The sequence below is a fragment of the Protopterus annectens genome, chromosome 7.part0 (genome assembly GCF_019279795.1).
Source record: "Protopterus annectens isolate FY-2018-M chromosome 7.part0, PAN1.0, whole genome shotgun sequence".
Classification (NCBI taxonomy): Eukaryota; Metazoa; Chordata; order Ceratodontiformes; family Protopteridae; genus Protopterus; species Protopterus annectens.
Window position 1 is genome coordinate 444,270,692 of NC_056739.1, and position 15,209 is coordinate 444,285,900.

Consider the following 15,209-nt stretch of genomic DNA (forward strand, 5'->3'; position numbering starts at 1 on the left):
CACCCATTGTACCTCTAAACTACTGACATATACACACATTCAAGGGTACAACACCCCGTTTAGGGTGTACCTTACAGGACAGCAACGGCTTTACATACCACAACATTAACACACCATGAGAATTATTGAGCTCAAGGTTGACGATGCAGAACTACGGACACCACGACTGTACACATTTGCATACTGCATACTCAGGGGTGACCTCTGCTGAACATACAGGGCCCATGTGCACAACAGTATTCATGGATATACTCCACATAAGTGACATAAGCAAAAGACACTGAGAGCAACATGCTCATGGATATGTGCACAAACGCAATGATGAGTGGGATGTGCTTGAGGGTTACATTCCCAAACCAGACACTCACCATGCTTTGGAATATGATTCCTATGTACATCACACAGGGACACTCAGTAGCACTGTTTATGAGAAACCTCACTTGGTGGATGGGAGACACACATGTATGCCAGGGATCACTGCAGTGGCTGTACTGTGCAGAGGTGCAGGTAACACATGGCTCTGCTGTTCACAGACAGGACACTACCCTAGAGAGGTGCCGCCAGTGTAAACACTGTAGTTGGGCTTACACATAGACTTGCCAGACAGCATAGTACCTCACTATGAACCTGTGAAGCTATTACATGTCCTTTGTGCATGGTTAATTGAGTAGCTCTTCCATTTCGATTAGCTATCATGCTGTTACAGTGTCCCATGACTACAAGCCATATGTATCCTGTTATTGTGTATTGTACATGCCAATAGACGATACCATTTGTTAGCATGATATAACTGTTATGCTGTGTAGAATATCTGACATATCTACCTACAATACTGTACATTACACATATTTTACATATTATCCCATAATGCAAAGCATACTTGCACAGCAGGACCACCTTAGGCATGTTATTGTTGTTATATGCCCATACACATGCCTACTGTGACAGTATATCAACATAAACTATCCCCTGCTATGGCATGTACTTGTTGGACATACCCTACCACTGATGGCGGGTGGTGTGGAATTGTTCTGTTTAAAACCCTCATGTAGCATCCCTTGTGGTGTCTGTGATGTTTACCTTGTGGCCCACAGCAGGACACACAATTTCTACAAGTGTTACTATGCTCAGCAAGACATCACTACATAATACCTTTTCCCACTTTATGCATTGCGGACACTCAGGCTATACATAAAATAACATACTGAGTGTTCTACATACCTTGTTAGTGTTCTGAACTTTTGTAAATATCTCTCTGACACCTTTACTGTTTAAACGGTTCTATGGTATGAGAATACGGTTTGAATGTCTGGCAAGTCATCCTTATATACATTGATACCTGTAACATGTGGTTTCCTGCCGCCAATTGGTGTTCCTGAGTAAATTATTACATGCACATCAGCTGTGCAGCTACTCCATTCGCCAATTACATGGCAACAGTGGGGTATAATTGAATTCTCCACTTGGGCATTGCCCTTTTGCCCTACCTTCGGGGAGATGGTCTGTATGTGTTTTGTTGTGTGGAATTGCAACTGCTATTTGTAGAGACACGGATATTTTGGATTCATGTCCCCCATGGATTGTGTGTGATGGCTAGAGTATGTGGTTCTACATGTGAGTGTACCTGTCATCTCAACCATCTGATAAGGGACTATTGCAAACAAAACCTGTAACATCGCCGTCTGTTCCATTATACAACAGCCACAATTTCATATGGCGCCTTTGCAAATGTGTCTCTCACAAGGTATGTTAACACTTCTGCAGATGTAATTGAGTGAGTGGATGTTTGTGATGTTATTACAGTCTGTATTGCTATTGTTTCATGTGTGGGAGATGTAGGTGGGTGTACATAGCATATACAGGTTTGTGGGGACTGCATTTTTACTTATTCCATATATGTGTGTGGGCTCCTTCCCTAATTGAAGACCTATCAGTTAGTAGATTGAAACTATGGTTGTTACGGGCTTATACATTGGGCCATTGTTAATTGGTTTCTATATAGTATGCAGGTGAGGTTGATACTTCCATACCTCCGGAAATACAGTGATATGTAAAGGAATGTTACTAAATGACAGCTGTCCCATGTATTTCTGTCACAGATATTTGCACTCATTGCAGTTGTGTTGGTGACTGAACCTCTTTGGCATGGGTTGCCACCTTTTCAAAAGGCCATAGTGGGACATTTGCAGGACACACATCGGTGTTTACAGGCTGACACATACCCATGGTCAGTACACAGGATAGCACATACTTTTATCCTGAATACATACTTATTCTTGTAGCACTTTAGCTACTTGTCATGTTTCATGTAACATTTACATTTTTTAGATACAGACATAACTATTTAATGCAACTATTACATAATATATGGGACATAATTATGTCCTACAATCTCGGACATTTGCCCATTTTAATATTTTTTGTCAGGACACAACTGCCCAGGGAGGGGCTGTCCATCTTAAAGTGGGACAGGTGGTAACCGTATGCCTACGGCCAGCTATAACCACACCTACCGTAATGATCTACCTCCGAGTTAGCACTAACAGACACAGTGCAAACACACAACACATTACAGTCCCACAGAAATGCACACAGTACCTTCAACACACACATACACAGACTACGGCAATCACAAAGACAGTTGAACACAGTACCTATGTGGACCGCAACACCGGCAGCGATAACTAAATGTCCCTTAATATCGTGATAATATTACACGTGGTTCTAGTTTTCCAGTACTGTGTTCTTTTGGTCATTCAGCCTCATGATTCCGCGTGTCGGTATGTGACACATTCCATAGTTGGCAGTATCTTATTTATTTGTACCTCCATGGTTGTGTACATGTCGTTGACTTATCTACATATTTGCAGATATAGGTGAATCTGTATATATCAACATATATCTCTCTATCACCCTTTCTATCTCTATTATGTATATATATATATATATATATATATATATATATATATATATATATATATATATATATATATATATATATATATATATATAAAACAGAGAGAGTGACAGGCAGAATACACCTTTCATTGTGTACATGTCGGTGTATACTGTTACCTGGACTCTGCACGTTTGTGTTTGAACCTGTCACATTACACACCTGCAGTTGGTACATCTTGGGTAGCTTAGTGTTAGGTGAATGTGTACATGATTGCGTGTTCTACTCCTGGCAGTGGTCATTTTACCCTTCAGAGCAGGCACTATTTGTACAGGGGTGAATAATGCTGACTTCACCTGTTCTGGACATCATTGACCGTGATCTGCGTGATATTCAGAGAAGCTTAGCCCTGTTTCGGGCATATCCGTATAGTCATATTTAAACGACGCTTACCAGCACTGGGCAACGCATATTCCCGCTAACATGTGCTAAACATGATCTGATGACCTGCATCCAACATGCATTATTCATGCCTTCGGGATTACGTTACATCCCTTGCAGGACGTGGGACCGGGAACATGCATGACAGTCACTGCATTTACCACTTGGGCATCTGGGATTTGTACATGTGTTATGGCGTTTTGTATGTGGACTGTACTACAGCTGTTACTCCATACTCTGATCAAATAGGTAACTCAGTTAGTTTACATATGGATGAGACCTATTAATGGTATGTCCAAGTGATGTTTAATGGATGTGCTCCAGCATTGGGTATGTATGTCACAGTGAGCCACTCACTATAATGTGCTACACCTTCACACAACCATAGGTGGAGCATGCTGGGGTGACAGATACTTGTCATGGGTACACCCCATGCTTTGCCACTACATCCATGATTACATTATATGGAGCCCCTCATTAACGCACCAGGGAATCCATGCAGAGTGTATGGGGAACAGTGATTACACACATGGATCCCACAATTGGCTCTGCTCCACCGAGCGACAGTTGGTTACTCGATGTGGGGGCGACAGCAGACACTATTTGCCTCGATTGATGAATGACCTCTGACAAGCGGGCGTGTACCTACCGATCTACCTAGGAACCTATACACACAGTACCAACATATGCTGATAGGTGCGTGTACTGTTCAAGTGTTGACATTCCTTGTTCCAATAGCTGTTGTGTGTACAATGGTTGAGGGCTGCCTATGTAGGATTCACATAGTGGGCCACTTATACATTACAATTTACAGGTGGGCATGTGTGTGTGCCATCCAGTTTACTGTGTGTGCAGGTGGAGAGGTGTGTCAGTCCATAGGGACCTACACTGTCAGAGTATGTGCTATACGTTCCCTCTTTGCCAAGGCATAGGCATATTGGGCACGCCTCCGTCTGCCTACTGGGGCTGGCACAGGGTGTTTGTGGTCTGAATCCCTCTGTGCCTGTGATGGCCTTGGCAATTGCAATGGGCTGTGAGGGCCTTCACCATTTTGTCCCTGCTGCAGCTGTTTCCACAGGATCATATTATGTAGCATGGCACATACTATGAGGATGTGGGCACACGTGCCTGGAGAGTACTGCAAGGCTCCACCAGATATGTCCAAGCAACAGAACCGTGATTTCAGCATCCCGAACACACGCTCTATGATGATTCTGGTTTGTGCATGTGCCTCATTATGGCGTTCTTGCATGGGTGTGTGTGCATTTCTGGTGGGAGTCATCATCCACGGCTCCAGTGGATAGCCAGCATCCCCCATAAGGTGGCCATATGGGATGTCCCCCCTGACAAATACCTGATACAGCTGTGAGGCATGCCAGATGTGGGAGTCATGGTAGCTTCCAGGGCTGCCAGCACACACATCCATGATAATGCCCTGGGCATTGCACATGACCTGGCAGTTGATGGAGTGGTATCCTTTGCAGTTTATGTAGTGCCTACCATGCTCACCGGGTGGTGATTTGATATGTATGTGCATGCAGTCTATCACACCCAGTACCTCCGGGTAGTGTGCCACATGGTGGAAGAGACGCATATTGCTGGCCAACTCCTCCTGAGTTCGGGGGAAGTATATATGCTCATTGGCATGTGGTATCATGGCATCCAGGAACTGGTGTAGTACCCTGGATGCTGATGCCTGTGAGATCCCCATTATATCTCCAGTTGGCCTTTGAAAGGTACCTGTGGCTAGTATTCATAAGCTTACACATACCTTCATGTCCACTGGGATGGGTTCCCCTCTTTTGTTTCTGGATCTCAGGCATGGCTGGCACAGCTCAACTATTTGCTGTAAGATGTCCCTGTCCAACCTGTAATGCTCTACTATCTCCAGATCATGTAGCCCCTGGTAGGTTACCCTTGGTCTGAACACTTTTTTCCTCCTCTGGGGCCTGCGGTGGTTGTCAGCATCATCCTCCACAACACCGTCAGTCTCTAACACATGGTGATGAATCACAGTTATGGCAGCTCCCAACATGTACATTGTAAAAGTTCCCCATATGTTTACACCTATGGTGCAGTGTTTGGGAATACACAGGTATGTGTGGGGTGCTTTCATGCTTTACACTATTGTGCTGTGAACACCGATGATGTCATAGGGTGTGTATGTACGATCGTAGCTACAGGGTATCTTATGTGTTTTACGACAGGAACTACTATTGTGGTGCCTTTGGTGTTGAATTACATTTGGCTGCCACGGATTACCTCTTGCCCTTCCCTTTACATTTCTTCACGTTTCACCTCCCATTATCTGGCATGCATCCAGCAGCCTGCTTTCATTTGTACTTTCCTACACCTGGCTTATCTTGTGTAATGTGTTCTATGGCCGGTCTACTGCAGGTTTGCTTTGCTCTGCTATGACAGTTCTCTTTTCTTTGCAATCCGACACCTCCCCTATCCTGTTTTGCAGGTTTCTGCGAGCAGACTTGTCAGCTGCCGCTGATTGCCCGCTGTGAGTTAATAGGTGTTAATTGCTCAGTTGTACTCTAATTACCCTACTGCGGCATTTCCTTATTTTCTTCCCCTGACCTTCCTGTTTGAGCTATGGTGCACGTGTATCCACTTACCGGGTTTCGGGCACATTTTCCTCCCCATACACATGCGCTTTCGTGCACCATATGTGCTCTCAGCTAAACAATGCTATACCTACCTCCCCATCCCTGTCCTGCGGCTTTGCTTAGCAGCGGCCAGGCTGGATTTGCATTGCTCCAATGTGCTTACAGCTACGGTGGCACACCCCACTGCTGATGTCATGTATACCTCTAAGCCACTCCTCGGTGTTGTAGCACTGCGCTGTATGGTACATCCTTAGTCCAGCGGGACGTTTGTGATTCACTATTACCTGCCTCATTTGCATGGCATTGACTACTAATTCCTAGTTACTGCCCCGAACACTGTCACAGACCCTTAGCAACCCTTGCAGCTTGGTTGTGGTGTACCATGCATACCATTGAGTATTATGGTGAAATCATGATTTGTATTACATTGCGATTTTATGACATTTTTATATATTTTCTTTGTCTTCCCATTTGTGCACACATGCCCTGCGGTTGTACTTTGCGTTACTGTGGACATGACATAAAATGTTGTTTTTTAGGTGTTGTGCATCTTTTCTTATGCCATTGGCTGTATATTTAGCCATTGGCATATGTTAACATTGTAATACATGAGTCTGGTCTGCTTTCATAGCTCTAATGTTCTGTTTGGAAAAATGTAAACCGTGTTTTTTGGTTTACATTTCTGTGGGCTTATGCTACGCCTGCACCACTTCATGAATCACTATGTACCTTCATTTGCATGGTGTGGCACTGCACATGGGGTGATTAGCATACCTAAGCCGAGGGCTGTGCAGATCTGGCGTACGCCGGTAGTGCACGTGGAATTGGATCATACCTGAATCGCTCGGCGGCCATGTTTGGTGTTATACCGCCTATGCTATGCCTGCACCTGGCACAAGCTTCATGAATCCTGGGGTTAATTTTTAAACACTTGCAGGGGAATGGACATTTGGACTGCTCGGCAGTCAGACATGCCCCCTGCTTTCTTACATGGTCCGTGTAGGACTTACGGTTGGGTCAGCGTGCCCTCATACATATTCATGGCACGCTGACGTCATACCGTTCAACTGCAGCCTCCGAGTACGACTTATTAAGTCTTACATGGAGGATTCGTGAATCCGGGGGAGTGAGTTTCTCAGTAGAGGTAAACACTTAATCTTTTCATTGTATCTCACACTATGTAGCATGTGCATGAACACATTGTGACTTGCAAATTAACAGCTGGTGTACTGTGTCATAAAAAGTTTCAGCATTATTGACATACAATCTTAAAAAAACAATATATATATATATATATATATATATATATATATATATATATATATATATATATATATATATATATATATATATATATATATATATATATATATGTATATATATATATATATATATATATATATATATATATATATATATATATCTGAGCCTGTTTACCAATAGCTATCAAGATACAGTCTGGGGCTCACAGTGATAAGGCCAAGGTGAATTTTGCAGGAGTATTTGGGAGCTGCTCAAAGCAAACACTAAGTTAGCTTTTGGATAAACAAAAATATTAGGGCATAAAGAGAAATGTGTTTAGTTCCTTGCTTTTTGCACTGAGAAAAGAACAATTGTTAGTACAATCACAAGTGTTTTGCACTGCATGTTGCATTTTTGATGGATGGTCCAATGTGGCTACAGGTCTACCTATTTTATAGGTTAGACAGTGGTAGGTACGGTTCATTGTAGTACACCCAACGTTTATTGTGAGATCGTTTACAGCCACATAAAATAATATCAGCTCTGGTTGATGGCGCCCCTTTTCAATGTCTCATCCAAAGTATGCCACATTCAAGAGTACAGCACCCTTTTCTGCAGCACTGCAGTGTCAGTATAACAATTAATTTAAGCATCTGTTGTGAGAACAGAACCCACAGCAATTTATCTGCTAATCAAAGATGTGTGCTACCTGTAGTGCAACATGTTTTACTAGTTATACAGTTACCTTTTCTGTAGCTGATATGCATAAGGATTTATTAACCAACCATCTTTCATGGTAGGGGAGCTGGGAAGAGAAAAAAAAAATAAAGGCTCTTATTTTGACTAATCAATGTGAAATTTTCAAAATACTGCTACATGAGAGGGCAGAAATTGAATATTTATGTGGGTAAATGGTTCCATCTAGTGGCTAAATTAATAGTTACCACTTCTGTAAGAAACTACTAGACACTGCTGAAGTTAAGATGTAAGACAATACATTCTGAATCCATTTACCACCTTTTAAAAAATGTCTAAGTCAAAAAGTGGAAAAGAAGAAAACGAAAACATCTATACATACAATCCAATACTAACCATATAAGCAACATGTTACATTTTGATAGGTAGAGAGATCTTTTAAAACATGACCTAGATACAGTGTGTATTTTCATATTTAATAATGAAAAGATATAAAAATATACATAAATCTAACTGAAATAAACTACAAATCCAAATCATAGTGAACTATATGCAGCAGTAAATAAACAAAAGGCCTACCAGACCAGTGATATCAACATTTGCATCATCTGATAAAAATAATAAAAAAAACAAAAAAGAGAATACATGAGCACATCTGCATTCCTTTGTTGAGTACAGGAAAATGTGTTTTAAAGGAAGAAGCAGTCATTCAGTGGCTTACAAGCTAAGGGAGAATGAAAAGGAGTATTTAAGTCAGTATCTGCAAAACATATGAGCCATCTTACTGTCTTTCAGAAGAAATATATGCAAGAATACATTGTGACTAAGTCTGGCCACTATATAAGATACTGCCAAAGATGACAGGAGTTTACCTCATGGGGTTTTAGAAAAAGAAGACCACAGCAGATGCAAACTATTCACACCACACAGGCAGCCCATCTATTTGCACTTCATTTGTACCTCTTCTCTTATCTGACTCCTAGTATGACATCATTACCTAACAGTTGGCAATCTTTATTTTTTTTGCATTCAAGTAGCAAGACTTTCATGGCCTTCAGTGGCATGCATTCCTTTCTCTCTCTCTCTCTCTATATATATATATATATATATATATATATATATATATATATATACAACTTCAGTCTTGTGGTTTGTGGTTCTTTCTCTTGTACTTAAAATAATTTGACACCTTTGAGAAGTACAGGACTTTATTCTGTTGATCTTATCACTGAACTGTAAATAATTCTTGATGTAATATAAACCTTGTTTTATAGCTCACTTACATATTTTATAACCGTTTTATAGGATTTGAAGAAAATATTCTGTGAAGCAAAAGTAAGTCTATCATCTACCTCCACTGTATGTTTTTCAACTTACTAAGACCCCTTTGCTCCAGATATATCTATCTATATCCGTGTGTGTGTGTGTGTGTGTGTGTGTGTGTGTGTGTGTGTGTGTGTGTGTGTGTGTGTGTGTGTCTATATACATACTATAAATATATATATATATATATATATATATATATATATATATATATATATATATATATACATATACATATATATGGATCTTTGCAAGCTCGAAGTTTCAAAACTTCTAACTTCAAATGGTGAAGACTATATCATTGAAGTTTTGAAACTTTGAAATTGTAATAAAAAAATAAAAACAAAAAATAAATTTTACATTTTTGCAGGGTGGCAAACTCCCCACACCCCCCCAGCTAAATAAATATACCAATACCAACATCTCACTACAGTTAGGAAAACAGTAAACTTTCCGTTCCATACTGTACAGTGATCTTCATTCAAAATGTTTGAAGTTTAACTTCAATCTTGTGGTCTTGAGCATTTGCAGTTTGAAATTTTGAAATGTTGAGCTTGTGAAGGGAATCCATACACACACACACACACATATATATATATATATATATATATATATATATATATATATATATATATATATATATATATATATATATATATCACATGGAGAAAAATTGTAGTTTATAATTTTTATTCCATAAAACTGAATTTTGAGCTTTTCTACATTTAAGAAAATGATACCTTTGATTGATAGCACATTTCCAACTGCATATTATCTCTGACTACATCTCTTCCTTCCTTCCCTTACTCAAAAGTTCTTACAACATAAAACACAACACATAAGTTCCTATATATGAAGCACTGCTCCAGCCTAAATGAAATGTAGGAACATCGATTCGCATAGATTTGGGTCAAATATATTTTCTCTCTTCCAAGCACTTTTTTTTTTAATTTCTACATTCCTTTGTTATCTCACATCCTCTGATATTTTATTTCATAATATTATCATTCTTTGGCTTACATAAGAATGGCATACCTTCATTTTGGTAGTTTAGTACGGTATCTTAGATTGTTGTACCTTTGTGTTTTATTACTTCTATAGATTTCACTGTCAAGTAATGTCTGTAATATTGTGTCATAAAAATGTTTTAAACACAAAAATTAATTTCCCTCACACATATCTGTAGGGTACAGGTTCAGGTGTTTTTATCATTTAAATCTTTGACTTTTACTACTTTTTTTCATTATTTTTTTTTAAATCCTTCAAGAATATCCTGACACATGCCTTTTTTCTTCTTACTCTTTTATACACATCCGTTACCCTTCCTTTTCTCACAGACCAAAAACACTTACAACACTCACTCTTAAACTTAATGAATTTATCCATATCCTCACCTAAATGACTTCTATCATAGAACATGCTTTCCTAATCACAAACACTGAAACAAACCCAGCAACTTCCATAACCTTCTACCTGCCAAAACATAGCAGCATAAACTAGCTTTCATGCATCCTTTTCAATGCACAAAGTCTTATGAATACATTAGGCCCTTTTAGTACTTTTGTGGCACATCACAAATCAGGCATGCTTCGTTCCTTTTATGATTATAGCTTTGATGCAAGACTTGAAAACAAAAAGGGAGGTAGGACATTCGCCATTTACTAGTGCAACCTCAAAATAGATGTTATTGCTTAATGAAACTCCATAACGTACTCCAAAGCAAACTGGATTCTTCACAAAATCAGTACCACCATCAAAACTCTAAAACACATTTCTGTCACTTACCTCTCTCCTTCCTACAAAAATACAATTGTAACTTAAGATAATCACTAATGTACTGACTCACAAACATTTCCTCCTAGGTTATTTTAATCTAAGCCTTCGTGTTTCCCAGCTGCAGTGATATCAGTGAAGATCTTACTGATCTTAACCTTATCCACGTTTTCTAAGCCTTCTTCATCTTTTCACTGAATGTACCTTTCCTAACATGAACTCTTCCAATGACTCACTTCTAGACTTATTGATCACAAACAGTCCAGCATCAGTAGTCTAACCAGACACAATCCACCCCTAATTATAGTGGCAAAAGCCTCATAAGCTTCCGTATATAAAATCTCCCCTTCATACATGCCATAAACATTGAATCTCATTCAGATCCAAATCATCAGCTAATCTCAACAAACATAAGGAACACCTTTTATGTCTAGATTGGCTCCTAGTAACTAACTCATTAGATGCAAATCATGCCACTGAAGCTCTTACCAGCAGGCTAATAAACAGGGCAAATTATTTGCCAGAATCTCTAGGCTTTTCAAAGCCAAAATCAAACAAAACCTATGGCATTTAATATATAAACTGCAAGCCTATTTAAGGCCTCTCTTAAACTCATGGATGATGGTTGGTACACCTAGAAACACAACCTCCCACCCCTCCCATAAATTCACTATGCAACCTAGAAAACAAAAGCAATAGTCTGACAGCATAAAGTCAGCATCCTCAAAACAAGTCAAAATTCCCTGTTAAACAGACCAATGATTTTCATGGAAAGAGCTGCAAAAAACAAACATCTACAGATTTGTCCTCTACCCCTCCTCTATGACAAATTTCATGAAATAATTTAAAATCTTCTACAAATACATCAAAGTAATCCAGAACTACCAGCTAGTGCATAAGCCTCCATTAATCGGTCTTCTTTATGACAATTAAAGCAAAAGATATTGGCTCCCTCCTAGAACAAATTTCACTGGTTGATTGAGATATTTTAATACCTTGGTTTATATATCACTTTAGAGATTTTTTCAGTATTTCACTTGTACAACCTGCTCATCAAAGAGAAATCAGACTTCGTTAAAACCTTACCCAGGCAAACCACCTCTTCCAACAACTCTCATTACTACATAGTTTCCATCTCGTCTATCTTGGGTAAGGCGCTTAGTTAAAGCATGTCTCTCTATCAGTACATCCAGCAGTACCTCCTCCTTTTATATAAACAGCATGGCTTTTGTACTGGACGCAGTACAATGACAGTCCTCTGGGCATTTTTGGTTGCAATACTTCTTAAAATAGACAAGGTCATGCTTACAGGTGCATCAGTTATTAAACTTGCTAAAGCGTCTGACCTAGTTAATGGCTCCATTCTCATAAACCATATGCTTGAATCTGGCATACGTCCTGAGGCAACTCTTTGGTATAAAAACTAGCTCTGCAATTGCAACCTCTCAGTAAGAGCCCCACAACACACACACACACACACACACACACACACACACACACACACACACACACACACACACACACACACACACACACACACACAAACACTCCTCTTCTTATTTCCATCACACACACACACACACACACACACACACACACACACACACACACACACACACACACACACACACACACAAACACTCCTCTTCTTATTTCCATCGCGCACACACACACACACACACACACACACACACACACACACACACACACACACACACACACACACACACACACACAAAGAGTTTGCTAGGTGTCAATATCAGCCCCTCTTCTTATTTCCATCTTTATCAACAAACTCCCATAGCGCCTTTTATATGCAAAGTCTAGCTAATAGACATTTCATTTTAGTAGATTCGTCAAACAAGATTCCCTTATCTTGCTGCTGTCCTATATCTGGACCATATTAATTCTTATGTAATCACTGGAACTTGGTTTCATTGTAAAGAAATCATCCCCTCCATAACTGTGTCCTGAGCCTAATGTACCTTCAGTCCTGATGCTACCTGCAGTGGTGTCTCCATATCATCTCATGACAGATTCTCAGAGACCTAAAACAGAATTTATTGAACTCCAGATCACTATAAATAAGAAAAACTGCCACCTTATAGACTGGTACAAGACATCCTCCTTTTCCTCAGATGATCATTTTAGATTCCTGAAAGTATTGCAAGAGCTCCCTATATGCAAGAACTACCTCGCAATTAACTGGAGCACCTGTACCTCCAATGTAACCCATGTACAGAAGCATACTTAATTAACAAAACCTCCATGGAAAAATGGTTAATAAAATCACTGGAAGGTATAGTATTCTAAATCTGGTCCAAGCAAATATAACCTCTACATGCACTAGTCATCTGGTCTGTCCTTTCATACATAAGTCAGACCACAAAGTTGTGACATTTGTCTTCAAAACTTCCTGAATTCCTAAAACCAGTGACTCCAACATTGAGTTACAAATAATTATATTGCAGAATTTTAAAATTCACCTATGATAGCACCTGATCAAACATAGACATAGCTGTCAGCATCACAAGTTCTATGCCTATTTTAGGCATGTGCATAGAATTAGCAGTCCCAACCAGAGCAAAATAGAATGAGAATTTCAAAAACAAACCATGCTGCTGGTCTACCAACATAAACTTTTCAAGAGAAAAAAACTTCTTAAATTATATAGCAGATCCAAAACTCCTTATAACCAGAAAAAAGTATTAAAACCGTTACAAGGTAACTGAAAAATTATATCAGGACTAGTAAAGCAACTCAAGAACTTAGGCTAGTGTCTGAATTTAAGAATAAGTCCAAGTCCTTTTTAGTTACTTTAAGAAACTAAGGGACACTACTGAAAAACAATCAGAACTTATCCAAAACGAGACCACCCCCTCCAACCAATAAACTTTGCCTATATACTAGCAAGTAAGTTTAGTGCAAACTTTATATCAAAAACATCTATCCAAATTTATTTGTCACAAAATCCCTTACAGCCTCAGTTGTTAACAATGAATATGTTCTGAAGGTGCTACCAAAGATGAAAAATTTCTCTGTGTGACCTGAGACCTAATGTTTAATAAATATTGCCAAACATGACCTCATTTTACCTGTTCACAAATTATTTAACATAAGCTTAGCCACTGGAATTTTTCTTGGATTATTGTGCATTACAGTGGTCATGGTGCCTCTACCATGGACCCCACTAGTTATAGACCAATCAGCCTTATGAGTCTGATCTGCAAAGTAATGAAGTGTATCATAGCTGATCTTTTAAATTATGATATTAAAAATATCAATACAATTTGCCCTCAACAATTTAATTTCAACAAAGGGAGATCCTGCCAATTAAATTTACTTATTGGCAGTAGCCATGCTGTTTACACAATGTTTGTTGATTTAGCCAATGCTTTTGACACCACACCCCATGCTGGCATTTAAGTAAGCTAAATACTTTAAATACATATTATTAATTGCTAAGATGAATAGTAAACTGATGGAAAGACCCATATAGTTCATATAGCAGGTGTCTCATTTGAAAGTATGACAGTAACCAGCAAAGTACACCAAGACACGGAACTAAGATCCCTCCTTTTCAGCATTTACTTGCCTGTTCTCCAGACTAAAAAACAGGACCTCTGGTTTAGAAAGTTTTACAGATAACTCCATACTGATTGTTATTGTCAAGACCTCCTCTGACACCTGCACCCTTCTAAAAAAACTATCATTAATACCTGATCTAAATTGACTCAAATGTGAAAAATTGTAATGATCTGTGCCTCACCTATCATTCCATTAGAAACCTTGTTGTTGTTTATTGCCTGTATCTCTATTGATCTAATAGTCTATAGAAAGCACCAGAACCAAGGACCTGAATCTTTGTCAGCAGGCACAAGGTGCTGGAAAGACAAAATCAGTACATAGCACCTATCCCAACTCTATAATAAGGTGCCCCTACAAAGTGTCATATATTATCATCCTTAGGATAGAACCAGGATGACTGAATGGTTACCCTCTTACCCTGCACTAACTAAAACCAGGATGACTGGATGGGTACCATTTTACCCTGCACTAACTACAACCAGGAAGACTGGATGGGTACCCTTTTACCCTGCACTAACTACAACCAGGATGACTGTATGGGTACCCTCTTATCCTGCTCTAACTAGAACCAGGATGACTATATGGGTACCTCTTACCCTGCACTAACTAACTGGCTTAGCCCTCCTTGAGAAAAG